The 16,349-nt window shown below is 35.4% G+C and overlaps 1 protein-coding gene across 2 annotated transcripts in view; it reads right to left on the reverse strand.

Annotated features, from left to right (window-relative positions):
- GABRB2 (gamma-aminobutyric acid type A receptor subunit beta2) overlaps nt 1-16,349 on the reverse strand; it is a gene marked incomplete at both ends in the record, with an annotated part of 286,562 nt that overhangs the window by 266,905 nt on the left and 3,308 nt on the right. The gene's annotated exons all lie outside the window — the stretch shown is intronic.

Consider the following 16,349-nt stretch of genomic DNA (forward strand, 5'->3'; position numbering starts at 1 on the left):
AATTTACTCTAAAATACATCTCAAATGGATTCAATTTCTACGGTAAAAAATATGTAAAATAATGACAGATGATTTGAACATTTCTTTTTTTAAATCTTATGGCAAACAAGACTTTTCAAAGTCTAAAGGCCAAGATCAAAATCCATAACATTCTTTAGTACATGAAAAGATAGTATTCACAAAGTTATTATACAAGGAAGTATGTTTGCAATATATGAAAAAGGATTATAATCTTAATATTGGGTTGGCCAAAATGTTCATTTGGTTTTTTCCGTAACATCTTATGGAAAAACCCAAATGAACATTTTGGCCAATCCAGTGTATAGGAAGTTCTAACAAATCGCTAACAAAAACATTCTTCTAATAGAAAAAAAAATCAATAAATGACATAAAAAGGCAATTCAGAATAAAAAAATACAAATGGACTATGAACACAAAAAGGTATTTGAGATAGTTACCTGGCAATAAAAAATTTAACTGATAAAGAAAATTACTAATGTCACCTTAGAGATTAGCAAAGATGGAAAGGATGAATATCCTGAGGGAGATACCCAGGACTGGTCTGGGAGTGTGCAAATGGAACTCCCATACACTGGGTGGTGTGAACATTAATTAGCAATTTTTTAAAGGAAGCATAGATCTGTAATATGTATCAAAATCTAAATATATAAATATGTAAAATGTATCAATATATAAAATATGTATCAACCCTGCTTTGGGCTCCAGTAATCCTACTTCTAAGAATTTAGGGGGAAAATGTTATAATTGCATCAAATATGAATACACAGGACAGTTTAATACAGTTTAGTTCATAATAGTAAAAATACCCAAAATAATCATAATGACCACCAACAGAGGACTGATTTCATAAATATGGTACAGCCATACAATGAAATTCTATACAACCATTGGATATTTTGTTACAGAAAAATTTTAGATAGCATCAAAAATGTTCACAAAATGTTAAGTGCAGAAATCATATTATAAAACATAATGTATTGGAAGCAAGCTAAGTGTCCATCAACAGATGAATGGATAAAGAAGATGTGGCACATATATACAATCGAATATTACTCAGCCATAAAAAGAAATGAAACTGAGTTATTTGTAGTGAGGTGGATGGACCCAGAGTCTGTCATACAGAGTGAAGTAAGTCAGAAAGAGAAAAACAAATACCGTATGCTAACACATATATATGGAATCTAAAAAAATTTTAAAAATGTTAATGAAGAACCTAGGGGCAGGACAGGAATAAAGACACAGACATAGAGAATGGACTTGAGGACTCGGGGAGGGGGAAGGGTAAGCTGGGACGAAGTGAGAGAGTGGCATGGACATATATACACTACCCAATGTAAAATAGATAGCTTGTGGGAAGCAGCTGCATAGCACAGGGAGATCAGCTCCGTGCTTTGTGTCCACCTAGAGGGGTGCAATAGGGAGGGCGGGAAGGAGATGCGAAAGGGAATGGATATGGGGATATACGTATACGTATAGCTGACTCACTTTGTTATACAGCAGAAACTAACACACCATTGTAAAGCAATTATACTCCAATAAAGATGTTAAAAAAAAGAGGGGGGGAATGATAAAATAAATGTTTACATATTGTGATATAGAAAAGTCACTGGCTTATATATGAGTTTACTTAAATTTTATGTTAATAGGTTGTTTGTGGCCTATGAAACATATGTTGTACAACTGTTTAATTATTGAAGAAAATGGCACATTGACCAGAAGTAAAGAATGTCTATGTTAAAAATAAAGATTAAATGTCTCTCTAAAAAAAGAAAAAAAACATAATGTATATACTATCTGATTCTATTTCATGTACACACATGTGAATTCCCAAGAAGTCTTGAGGTTTAGCAATCATTTTGCTAACAGCATTTATTTCTGAGTGATATTAATAGAGATCTTCACTTTTCACTACAGTTTATTACTGATTTTTCTATAATGGAGAGAAATAAGTAATAAAAGCAATTCAGATTTAAAAATTGCAGACAAGAAAATTATGTGACAAACTTACCTGTTTTACAAAGCAAACATAACAAATAGCTGGAAGTAACCTTATCTCTTTCATTTAATTTCTTTCATTTTCAAATATAGCAACTCTGAACTAGAATTTAAGAAATGTTTACAAAGTTTTATCATCAGTGACAAATTCAGGACAAATTCAGAACTTCCCAGTCCCTGCTTTGATATAAATACCTTTCCACAGTAACCACAGAAATAATCTCTAAAAAAATGCAATAGCATATTTTAGCCCAAGAATTGCTTGCTTTCAAAAGGAATACAGAATTCAGTAATTATTTTTAAATTATATATGTTCATATAGTCATATTCATATATGTATATATACAGTGTTTTTAGATATACATGATATATCTGGCTTAATTTTATTCATAATTCTTATCAACCCAGTTGGACATTTGAGAAAGTAGAAAAAAAGAAAAGAGATTAGAAACATTTTGTTTAAGCCACATATTTTTCCCAACCTTGAGGAACACAAATATATTTAGACTGAAGTCTTTTGAATTGACCTTGAAATGCATCACAATTATTATTTCACATAAATACTAATTGTCATTTTACTGAATATTCTGAGATATGTTCTACCTCATTAAAATAACAAGTAAGATATGAAGGGCTGATATTTTCTTGGTTCTAAAAAAGTCTCTCTTAAATTTAGTCAAATCTAATTTTGTTATTAATTCTCAGGATTACCAGATACATTTTTCCAGAGCAGATTTTTGTTTTGAGCCAGAATTGAAATCATTCCCTAGTGATGAAAGATGATTTAATATAACTGAGAAAAAAGTAAATCATAATTTTCAATTTACCCACCAACCCTAATGATACTTAAACAGTGATAATTACTATTTTAATTTATTTCTAAATGACTTAGACTATTTTTGCATATTACAGACTTTATCCTTCCTGTTCTATTTGTTTGATTTTTATAAGTTTCCCAAAATTTATCTGGGGAACTGGAATGTGGACTATTAATCATTCTGGGAGATTATAATGGAGGCAGGTCCATCCAAGTTTTTAAACTTCCCCTTCCTTTAACTTGAGAAAAACACAAAATAAATAGGATAGGAGACAAACTGGGCTCTAACTCCAGTTCCAGCACTTTCTAGCTGTAAAATAAAGGAAAGCTGTTTTGTCTTGGTTCTAACTCACACACATCTTCTCACCCTCAGTTTAGCCATCTGTAAACTGTGATAACACTTCTTATTTCATAGAGGTTTTTGAGAATTAAATGTGAAGTCATTGAAAAATTAAACCATTTCATAAAATTATCTCAATAAATGGTGGTGATTCTTAGTACTGTTATTAGTCATAAAAAATATATCCCAGTTAAAAGGTATAATGCAATTTTTCAAATCCTGTTTTTCATTGACTCTTTGTAAAAGTATTTGTTTGCAAACTATCAAATGCTTAAAAGAACAAAGAGAATCCACATGCACTGTGATACTGCTGATTCCATATCATGTAAATTCAAAAGGACAGTCCCTGATTATATACACATTCTTATATGGCAAATCCTTGTTGCATATTTTATATGATATTCATTTATGTTAATAAAAAACAAAACCCAGATAACGTTATTAAAAAAAGGCCTTCTGTTATTTCTCAACTATTGAAAACAATTATAAATTCCTCAAGGACAGGAACCACATTTGTCTATCTCTCCCTCCATCTCCCTCTCTGGGTCTCTCTTTCTTGTTCTCTCTCTCTTGAAAGCCCAACAGCACAAGTAGCATTTAACTTAATCAGGTTTTATTCTTGCCACGATTGCACTATGCACCAAAACAACAACAAAGCAGGAAAACCAGAGCTCCAGAATTGTGGCTAATTTTTAAAATGAGAGCATAAACCCTTAAGAGGTATTATGTCCAAATCTGGGAATTTTACAACCAGAACCCATTTATAACATTTGCCACTTTGACTAAAGCATACTAAGTAAAGAAAATTCCATTACAACAAATTTCTACCTAAGTGATCTACCTGGTGATGATGATCACACTCAGTTAGTAAAATAAAAAGATAAAGCCATTTTAAAATGTGGTTCTCAAAACTGGCTCATTAAATAGATAGAAAATTGGCCTTCATACCTAAAGTCTAAAATAAATCGTCTAAAAACTCCAAAGGAAATAAGCTCTTTGTTTTTCATGTGGTCTGTAATTCCATAGATCTTTCATCTGTAGCTCTGGCAAGTGCTTAAAATATTATGACTTTTAGAAGGACAAAGGTATCATTCTCTAATGAATTCTGTTAGAAAAATGGTTTGCCACACAGGCATACTAATGGGATTCAAGTAATGAGCATTCTTCCAACACATAAGCCAGATGCAAATTTACACAGCCAAGCAGATCAGCCCCACCAGTGTCCAAGAGAGTACTGGCTTAGCAGTGCTTGAAAGAGGAATGGTTTACACAACTCACTGATCAGAGAACATTTCAAGAGATCTTCAGTCTATTAACTCAAACGTTCATTTGGCAAAAAAAAAAAAAAAGAAAAAGAAAAACAAAACAAAAAAACAAAAAAATTCAGAAATATGTATTAACAAAATAAGTCTTTCTTTGTCTGTAGGTCAAGGAAAACAAAGAGAAAAGTTACTTAAATTTCATTTTTTGGAGCACTGTGTCTTCAATAACAGTGAAAACACAGAATGGTGATTTGATTTTACAACCTAATAACTGGCACCTACTCACTCACATTTAAAACTCTTTAACATTTCTGCTTCTTATTTTGTGATAGTCTTTTAAATGGCCTATAAGTCATTTAAGATTAATATTTTAAATGTTTCTTGAAAGATTTACAGTCAATGAAATGTCAATACCCTCACTAAAATGAACAATTTTTAAAGATGATCTTTGTATATTTGTTTAAAAGCCAGCTGTCTGATTATACAATTTTTTGGTCAATCCAGTTAATGTGTTGTCCTAGGAAGCAGGAAGATTCATCAATTATTTTAAAACAAATACTCCCTCCTGGAAAGGATGAACAGCACACTCTCTAAGACATTATTTTTTCTATGTTAATGCTTTAGAAGTTGCAAGGTAGGAATAAATGGGGTTGTATCCATAGAAAATAGCAGTCACCTTTGAATTATCTATATTATAAGCCCTACTATCCAAAAGTTCTCATTAACAGACTAATATGCAGAACAGAACAGCTTGTAATTTTCCATCATTATTTGCTATATTCTTATTTTCATGGGAAATAAAAAACTCTAAGCCAGTATCAAGGTGAGTATGAGATAAAAATATTGTAACTTTATATATTTTTATCAAATCCTCTTTAAATCTCTACTTTGGGTATGTTTTATAATGGACTTTACATATTGTGCATAGATAAATAGACATTCATTTATTGAGCAAGTCAAGTAGTCTGAGGTTCAATTCTCATGATAACAGCATCATTTCTATCTAAAATTTTTTTAAAATAGCAGACTAAAAGGTGACTTTTAGAGATTATTTAGTTAAAAGAGAGATGTAAAAGCCAGTAGATAAACTTTAAAAAAAAATTTTGATTCGATGGTCTTGCACCAATTAGGCGCTAAATTACTGATCTGTAGAAGAGCACCCTCAAGATGCTTAATCACTGAGACCTTCAAATTTAAGCATATACTTCAAGAAATACAATTAAGCAGCCATAAATAATTTGTAGGAAGCTATTTCAATGGCATTTTCCCTACATGTAAATGTCTAATACTACTAGTACTAACCACCAATCAAACAGCTATCTTTTTAAACAGGAAGAAATAGTCAAATCATATTATCCTAAAACATATGTTAAAATATCAGTATTTCTGATATTATCCAGACCTCTTAAAACTAAGTAACTGATGCAGCTATTATTAATTTATTCATAGCATCAAACCCTGTGCTAGGTGCTCATCCCTCCCCCAATTTCACAAACTTTGTTTGACCTTTTAAAATATAGAACTATGATTCTTTTCATCATTTGTGTCAAAAAAAATCGTATGGAGGTTCAAAGGGGCATTTTATAAAAATAAAAATCAGATCTGGAAAATGTTTTTCTACTCTCTCCTTCTTACCCTTAGTAAGTTACCCTTACTTTTATTCTTTGTGAAGGTGCTTAAGACTCATCATTCCTAGCATCCACCCCAGAAATTTCAGTGTCTCCTCTGCACAGATGCCAAGGTCTTATGCAATTAAGCTTCACCATACATAGGTATACCCTACATATGCACCCTACCATTCCTGTCCACGTATATTAGCTCTGTAATTGTAGAGGTTATACAATCCCTCTAGTCCTTGTTTCTACACTTATAAAAGAGGATGATAATATTATTATCTAGCTCATGAGATTTTTGTGAACATTCAGTGGGATAGTTATATGTGCTCTAAGTGTTTATTTTTGCAATATTATTATTGCTAACATGTAATGCCTTTCTTCATACTGTCTCCATGCCCACTGACTCCCATAGGACGGTTCTCCTTATTTTCTATCCATTCGTATTGCACTGATCCTCCTTGCTCAGTCCAGCTCTCCCTCTTCCACCAAGTCTCCTACAAATCCCACCTACTCTGACCGCTTGGATCTTTAGCATTGCAAAACTTCATATGATAACTAGAGACCAGTTCTGTTGTCAAATTCCTTTATTGGTGATTGTATTAGCTTCCACCTTCACTATAAAACTAGTGTTCCTAAAACAGTGGCCCTCAGACAGTACCTACATCAGTCACATAGAGAGATTTTAAACATGCGAATTCCTGAACTCCATCCTAGACCTCCTGAATTAGACTCTGGGCATGTGCCCTAAAAATACAAATATTAATACAAGACTCAGGTGAGTCTGTTGCACAGTAAAGCCTGAGAACCACTGTAAAAACCTGGATCTCAACCTTTTATTTTGATTCCTCTACCACAGGGATATACTACTCTCCTCTCCCACCGATCTGAAACACTCTTCTCTCCATCAACCCTCACCTCCCTCTTCAGGCAATGAAGATCACTCTTTCTTGACTCTAGAGTGAGCCTTAGGTCTACTGTAAGAACCATTTCATATCCTTCCACAAAATAGCCTAACTGGCATGGTGCTGGTTAAGGAGCATTATATAAATACTTCCTGTTAGCCTGATATACTGCAGTCTTTCAATTACCCCCCTCCAACAACTCCATTCACCACTTATTTGTTGAGTATCTACTAATTGTCAGGCACTGTGCTAGGCACTGGGATGCAGACAATGTCCGTACATTCACACACCTCAGTATCTCTAATATTTAGCCATGGCTTATTCATGTATCACTTTTCTAAGATACATGTAGATTCACCTTACAAAATTCATTACTTTAATTCTGGCTATTGGGTTAGGAGAAAAGTTATTTCATCTTTAATTGCCCAAGCAATTACTTCTAAGTTAAGACCTCTTGGCAGGTAAGTGGGCAGTACGTGCCAAATTATAGAGCAGGGAAAATAAGACTTGGCAATAAAAATGCCAATAGAATATTTACAAAATGAGCACTAGGCAAGAGACAATGGGTTAAAGACCTGGCCATATTTTTCCATATAAATAGGGACAGAATAATATAGACTCATTTTTCTCCTTGTTTAATAAAATACATATTTTGCAAATAAAATGCATATCTGGAAGGAACATGTAAATCTTGTGTTTGTATCTTTTAAAAACTCATAACCATCTACTTTCTCATTCCTCTTTTAACTGTGTGTTTCAAAGTATTTTTGTGTCATCCAAAAATGTAAAATGATTTTGGAAAAGCTGAGTAATATCAGGCTAAAAATAGAGGAAAGAGTAGCTGTGTAAATGAAAATCAAATTGATAGATAAAATTTAAAAGTTTCCATTTATGTTATTTAAATCCAGTTCTCTATTTTATATATGATTTTTATGCAGTTGTTAATACTTTATAAGTAAAAGTAAATTATATACTTATTTTCAAATAACCTATAGCTAGAATTATGACTAATAATCTATAAAATGTATTTTAAAATTTTTTTGAAAAAATATACAACAAAAAAGAAAATGTCAATATATTCACATGTTTGTATAGGTTTGTAAGATCACCAAAAAGCCACAGAAGAATACACATCAGTTTACACTGGTAGTAATAAAGGTGTGCATTTTTTTCTTTTTTTAGAGAAAGCATAAAATTGCAAAAATACTCATGGTCTGTTAAGTGAAAACATAGACTATAAAATTCTCTCTACAAATAACTAAGTGTAATGTGTAAAGTATGAATAAGCAAATAGACAAGAAGTAGAAGGTATTATAGGCAACTTAAAACAGTTTTAATGAAGTGATGGGGATGTGGATAATTTTTGCCTTTGATGTTTGTTGATCTTTTAAAATTGGCTTTGTCATAATGTACCATGAAACAGAAATGAAAATGGTGATTAAGTATGAAAGCCATTACTCAATGAGAAAATCTCTTCTTTTCTCAACTTGTTTGGAGACAAAAGCACAACACCATATTCTACACTGGGGGTTCTCAGCTGAGGACAAGTTCATCCCCTAGCACACATCTGGCAATATCTGGAGACATTTTTGGTTTTCATAACTGCGAGGGTACCTCTGGCATCTAGTAGGTAGAGGCCAGACATGCTGTTAAACATCTTACAATGCACATGACAGCCCCCTCACAACAAAGAATTATCTGGCCACAATGCCAAGAGCACTGATCACAAATAAATGCTACAGAATGAAGGATTTCAAAACAAGCCAGTGCCCCACCCTGAAATTAGTCAGTACCCCTATCACAGTGTTAAGAAAAGGACTTTCTCTAATTTACATTCTTATAGAAATTCTCAAGACCATTTAACAAGGAGGTGGGAGGGATCACACTAAAGCACACTTTGAGGTGCTTCTAAAATATGAAACTTGGGATATTTCCCTCCCCTTCCTTCCCTTGCAGGGTAAGCTCACAGTCAGATTTTTATTTCATGTCACAATCAAGCAAAGGCATTGTTTAGGGTCCGACAAAGCAACAGCAAAGACCTGCCCTAAGAGTTAACCCAGAGAAAATGATTTATAAACTGCCTATATCATGTGGAATAATTGTTTAAAAATTGATGAATAAATCTTCTTGAGATGTAATCTTTATAATGAACCTCATTTATACTGTGTGGGGCAGAGGGAGTAAAGATCCAGGAAGAGAAGAAAAACACTCAAGCACTTTTAAGAGATTATTTGCAGGAGTAATTTATCAGAAATCACAAAAAATGTGTTTTCAATGGAAAAAATTCAGTTGATAATAAGAGAAAAAAGGAAAAGGGTCTTTTCACATAGTGTCCACCCAAAGCTTAAAACCACTGACACAGTTCTTGAACTTTATCACCCAACATTTTGTGACAGCTACTGGCCTTAATGGTTATATGACAGATTCTGTTGGAGCAATAGGAAAATTATTAGACAAGTTAACAGCACTCATTCATAATGAAAGAAATCATGACACAAGCAACATCCTTGACTTTTCAAGATCTTATATAAATCTTCCTTTATTACCTGGTAATAGATGTAATATAAAGTATAAATTTCTCAAGGACAGAAACCATGTCTTATATTTAATACACACTGAATAAAGTACCTATTTGAAAAAATCATTTTAATGAAATTAAGATTTTTTTCAAGGTGGAGAGATTGAGGAGTAACAGTAACATATAGGATTAGTTTATCTGATCTACCCACTGTCTCCAAAAAAATAAATAAAATAAAATAGATAAAAACAAACAACTAGGGCTTCCCTGGTGGCGCAGTTGTTGAGAGTCCGCCTGCCGATGCAGGGGACACGGGTTCGTGCCCTGGTCTGGAAGAATCCCACATGTCGCGGAGCAGCTGGGCCCGTGAGCCATGGCCGCTGAGCCTGCGCGTCCGGAGCCAGTGCTCCGCAGCGGGGGAGGCCACAACAGTGAGAGGCCCGCGTACCACAAAAAAAAAAAAAAAGAAAAAAACAAACAAACAAACAAACAACTACAACAAAACAGGTCCATAAGGAATGAGAATATTTTTTTTTAAATATGCCTTACTACATCTAAAAGTGCAGTATAACCAGAGGGCTAAGATTGAGGGATGTAAAGTCAATCATTTGCTAGCTGGTTGACCTTGAATAAGTCACTTAACCTCTCTGGGCCTCAGGTTCCTCTTTTATGAAAAGGTGGACACTAGCCATACCACTGCTTTTATAGGAGGACTGGATGAGATAATACACATCAAGAGGCTCAATGAGCAATAACTGTGATTATTTTCTTATATTAGTGCTGTGATGGTGGAAAATGTTGGGCATTGCACAGAGGCGGAGTAGAGGGGGAAGAGAAGGGGAAGCAGGAGAAGGAAAAGAAGGCGAGAAAATGACAGCTTGCTAAAATTGGGTAGGAGAGCTTCATGCGTTATTTACTGAGAATGAAGCCTGGGTCGGTGAGTCTTCACAACCCCTTCCCCTTGCTCCACATCCTGTCACCCACCCCAGCTCCTGCTTCGTATCTGCAACCTACTCCCTTCTAGGGGTACTTCTCCAAATGATATATGACTTCTTTTAGCAGTTGCCCTCTCCCGACTTTGCTTGAGATCCACATTTTTCAAAGGTGTAGTCTTTTGTCGAAAGCTTTCTCTGCATCTCTTGAGATGATCATACGGTTTTTCTCCTTCAATTTGTTAATATGGGGTATCACGTTGATTGATTTGCGTATATTGAAGAATCCTTGCTTTCCTGGAATAAACCCCACTTGATCATGGTGTATGATCCTTTTAATGTGCTGTTGGATTCTGTTTGCTAGTATTTTGTTGAGGATTTTTGCATCTATGTTCATCAGTGATATTGCCCTGTAGTTTATAAGACACTGATGAACGAAATTAAAGATGATACAAATAGATGGAGAGATATACCATGTTCTTGAATTGGAAGAATCAACATTGTGAAAATGATTCTACTACCGAAGGCAATCTTCAGATTCAATGCAATCCCTATCAAACTACCACTGTCATTTTTCACAGAACTAGAACAAAAAATTTCACAATTTGTATGGAAACACAAAAGACCCCAAATAGCCAAAGCAATCTTGAGAACAAAAAACGGAGCTGGAGGAATCAGGCTCCCTGACTTCAGACTATACTACAAAGCTACAGTAATCAAGGCAGTATGGTACTGGCACAAAAACAGAAAGATAGATCAATGGAACAGGATAGAAAGCCCAGAGATAAACCCATGCACATATGGTCACCTTATCTTTGATAAAGGAGGCAGGAATGTACAGTGGAGAAAGGACAGCCTCTTCAATAAGTGGTGCTGGGAAAACTGGACAGCTACATGTAATAGTATGAGATTAGAACAATCCCTAACACCATACACAAAAATAAACTCAAAATGGATTAAAGACCTAAATGTAAGGCCAGAAACTATCAAACTCTTAGAGGAAAACATAGGCAGAACACTCTATGACATAAATCACAGCAAGATCCTTTTTGACCCACCTCCTAGAGAAATGGAAATAAAAACAAAAATAAACAAATGGGACCTAATGAAACTTCAAAGCTTTTGCACAGCAAAGGAAACCATAAGCAAGACCAAAAGACAACCCTCAGAATGGGAGAAAATATTTGCAAATGAAGCAACTGACAAAGGATTAATCTCCAAAATTTATAAGCAGCTCATGCAGCTCAATAACAAAAAAACAAACAACCCAATCCAAAAATGGGCAGAAGACCTAAATAGACATTTCTCCAAAGGAGATATACAGACTGCCAACAAACACATGAAAGAATGCTCAACATCATTAATCATTAGAGAAATGCAAATCAAAACTACAATGAGATATCATCTCACACCAGTCAGAATGGCCATCATTAAAAAATCTAGAAACAGTAAATGCTGGAGAGGGTGTGGAGAAAAGGGAACACTCTTGCACTGCTGGTGGGAATGTGAATTGGTACAGCCACTATGGAGAACAGTATGGAGGTTCCTTAAAAAACTACAAATAGAACTACCATATGACCCAGCAATCCCACTACTGGGCATATACCCTGAGAAAACCATAATTCAAAGAGAGTCATGTACCAAAATGTTCATTGCAGCTCTAGTTACAATAGCCCGGAGCTGGAAACAACCTAAGTGTCCATCATCGGATGAATGGATAAAGAAGATATGGCACATATATACAATGGAATATTACTCAGCCATAAAAAGAAACGAAATTGAGCTATTTGTAATGAGGTGGATAGACCTAGAGTATGTCATACAGAGTGAAGTAAGTCAGTAAGTGAAAGACAAATACCATATGCTAACACATATATATGGAATTTAAGAAAAAAAATGTCATGAAGAACCTAGGGGTAACTCAGGAATAAAGACACAGACCTACTTGAGAATGGACTTGAGGATATGGGGAGGGGGAAGGGTAAGCTGTGACAAAGCGAGAGTGAGGCATGGACATATATACACTACCAAACGTAAAATAGATAGCTAGTGGGAAGAAGCCGCATAGCACAGGGAGATCAGCTCGATGCTTTGTGACCACCTGGAGGGGTGGGATAGGGAGGGTGGGAGGGAGGGAGATGCAAGAGGGAAGAGATATGGGGACATATGTATATGTATAACTGATTCACTTTGTTATAAAGCAGAAACTAACACACCATTGTAAAGCAATTATACTCCAGTAAAGATGTAAAAAAAATTAAATTAAATTAAATTAAATTAAAAAAGAGAAAGTAACACACAGGTGGTCTCTGGAGAATGGAACTGGATGGCTATGGGGGAAAAAAATAAAAAGGTGTAGTCTTCAACCACTAAGACTCCTCTCGCTACATTTACCAACACGCTCCTGTTACTTACTATAGCTGCGAGACAAGTCTCAGAACTTATTTCAGTTTATCGTTGTGGCATCTGATGCAGCTGACCATTTCCTTCCTTTTTAAACTCTCTTGTGCCTCAGCTTTGAAGACATTATTATCTGCGGGTTCTCCTACCATCTGACTGCTGCTTAGCTACTTACTAATCTGTGTGGGCTCCTTTTCAGCATTCCACCACTTAAATTACAGTGCTCACCAGATCCCCATTTTTTGCCGTCCTTTCACTTTCCCTTTTTAATTGTATCCATTCACACCGTTATAAGTACCACTTATATGCTGACAATGTCCAAGTTCATCTCTCTAGTCATGACTTCTTACTAAGCTCTAGACCTGTATTTTCCAATCTCCATTTGGAGATTCCATGTGTGGAGAAAAGTCAGCGTTTCCCCAAAATGAACTGTCTTCCCACACACCTCAATCCCCAGCCCACCCCCAAACTGGCTGCCCTTTTGGTGTTCCCCATATCAATAAATGAAACCATCAGAAACTTAGGATTCACCAAGTCCTGTCACTTCTGCCTCGTAAAAGCCCTGATTTTGTATCTTCTCCTTTACATCCCTGTCTCCGTTCATCAATTCTTTCTGGATTTTTGTAGTGGATTTTCACCTTATCTCCCAACCTTTGGTCTTGCTGCACCCCTCATACTTCAAAAGCATCTTCCTCAAGTGTGAATCTGTTCAAGCGATTCTCCTACTGACATCTTTTCATGGGACCCTACAGCCTTTGGAACAAAATGTAAACTCTTCTTCTGCAAGCTACAAAAATGGTCTATATAATTTGATCACCACTTATGATCTCAGTACCAAATCTTACCACTTCCTCACTCCCACTCCCAAATCCAGCCATTTAAAGCTACTTGCAAATTCCTAATCCCATTTATTTTTCCTGTTTTTTCTCCTATATGCCACTCTTTCTGCTTAAAACATTTATCCACAGACCTCTAACCCCCATCACCTAGTAATTTCTACGTAATACCTCAGAATTCTGTATTTCCAATATGCCCTGTGTATTTCTGCTTTCAAAGAACTCAGTGGTCCTACATTGTGATTCTTTCCACATTCATTGTTCTAAATAGTCATTTAAAAAGTGTCTTGAATTTGAGGCCTACAAGTCCATGCTCTGTCTCTCCACATGTATGATACTATGTAGTCAAACTTCCAACCAACCCTTCCAACCAACCGTTGTTTACAGAGCAAAACCACATGGAGAGAGATACTATAACCTTGGCTACATGTATTTTATACACATCAATTAGGAAGACAATAAATATGTAACATATCAGGCAATTTGAAATATCAAATAACAAATGAATGGTGAAATCAACAAGTGACAAAGGAACGCATGGGAGATACAGACATCTAGGTACTCAAGTGGCTGCTCATAAAAATTTTTAGAGAAAATGCTTATGTTAAACATAAGTATGATAGGAGCCTGCAGTAGAATTAACGATAGTAAACACCAAGATATTAAGTTTCATGAGGTCAGGGAACAAGTCATTCTTGTTCCCTGCTCTGTCCCTATGGCCTAACACATAGCTGGATCATAGTAGCTGCTAAATAAGTATTTGTGTTGAATTGAATTTTAAACTGTGCAGCTGGTGATGCAAGAAAACATCTGTTAAAAAAAAAAAGGCAGCACTTTTCACCATTTGCCATTCCATAAAAAGGTAATTTGTGTATATGTTTACTAGAACGCTTTCCTCAAAAGTGAAATATTGCTTCACTCTTCGGTTGGCAAATGTGTTGTTCCAAGATGGAGAAGAATCTGCTTTAAATGAAGAGAAAGCTATTTCAGTCCATAATCCTCAGAGCCAATTTTGGATCTTAAAATGCATTTTCATCAAAGAATCTTAACAAAAAGAGTCCTGCCAATTTAACCAAGACATCTAAAAATGTTTCATTCTAAAGCCAAGCTTTCTGCTCAGGAACATTCTAATTGAGATCGTGTTCTTCCAAAGATCTTCCACTGGGTCAACAGTAACCTGAGTCACATGGGTGAGTAAGATACCATCATCACCCTCCTAAGATCTCAGAACTGCATACCATTTAGGAATTCTGCATTTTTCTAACGTTTATGCTGGATTTCCAAGTTTCCTGGAATTTCTTTGTACCCAACAGAGCTATTATAATAAACCAAAGCAGAAACACATGTAACTTTGAGTTAGAAGTCAATTTGGCATGTCCCTCTCATTTCAAACATATAGAAACTGAGACCACATAATGTAAATCACTGACCCAAGTACACTTAGGGCAGCAGCTGGAATGGACACTGGGTCTCCTTAGTGACAAGCTGATATTCAGTCTTCTATATAAGCTATGTTCATGGGACACAAGTACTTTCACTTGCATCATTTTATTAATTCTGGTAGTCACCTAAAATATGTAAACGGGGACTATTATTCCCTTTTAGCAGGTGAAGAGATCAAGCCCCAGGACTTCCCTGGTGGTCCAGTGGCTAAAACCCCATGCTCTCAATGCAGGGGGCCCGGGTTCGATCCCTGGTCAGGGAACTAGATCCCACATGCCTCAACTAAGAGTTCACATGCCAGAACTAAAGATCCCGCGTGCCGCCACTAAGACCAGGTGCAGCCAAATAAATAAATAAATAAATAAATATTAAAAAAGAGAAATCAAGCCCCATGGGGCTGTCAATTCCCTCAGGTTGACTGAACAGCAGAAACAGAACTAGTATTCAGGTCTTTCTATCTTTGTCATTTACCAGGAGCACCACATCGACATGGGCCATTTTTCCTTTCAGTACACATGAGTCAATGACAGTCTAAATGGTCTGGTGCCTACCATTCTTCAAAGGAAGATTTGTTATAATAAAAGAAAGCTACAATTACCAGAGGTTGCAGGCCACAAAGGATAATGAGGCAGAAACATGTGCGTTAATCAATTTTGAGGTTTCACTTAAATAATCAATCAACCATTCTTTCAGAGATGAATCTAATCGAAAGATCCTAACCCTTTTAGACCTGTATACAGTGGGCAATATGCCATAAACATCTTCTTTTATTTAGACATCAGGGATGGAATTTCCCATCTGTTGCTTCAAATCAAATAACCATACTTTAAAAAATAGCATATATCACAAAATTTTTCTTTGAAGGATTAAAGTCACTATGATTGTTAATCATAAAAGTGTTCATTTTTCAACAAGTAAAACTGTGTCTGGACAAGTCTACGCGTGTTAGCAGTAGGCTAAGAAAGGAATCTAGCATGGAATTTTTAATGCTTGGTTCTAATCATTAATGCTGCAGTACTGGCCTATTTACAACCTGACGTTTGTTTCTGCACTTTCAACATCCCATGATTTTTCTGCAACAGTAAATAGCTTTAAGAGATGACACCTCGCCTTAACTGGGTCTATATTTTGACTAGCAGGTCTTGGCATCATGTCCAGCTCTGACACCTCTCCAAAATGCTGCATGCTGGTGAAAAATAAACAGAACTTAACAAGAAGAAAAAAATGCCACTACTCTTAAACCATTTTGGGATATAATAGGTCTAAG

The sequence above is a fragment of the Mesoplodon mirus genome (assembly GCF_964341445.2).
Source record: "Mesoplodon mirus genome assembly, chromosome: 5".
NCBI classification, from domain to species: Eukaryota; Metazoa; Chordata; class Mammalia; order Artiodactyla; family Ziphiidae; genus Mesoplodon; species Mesoplodon mirus.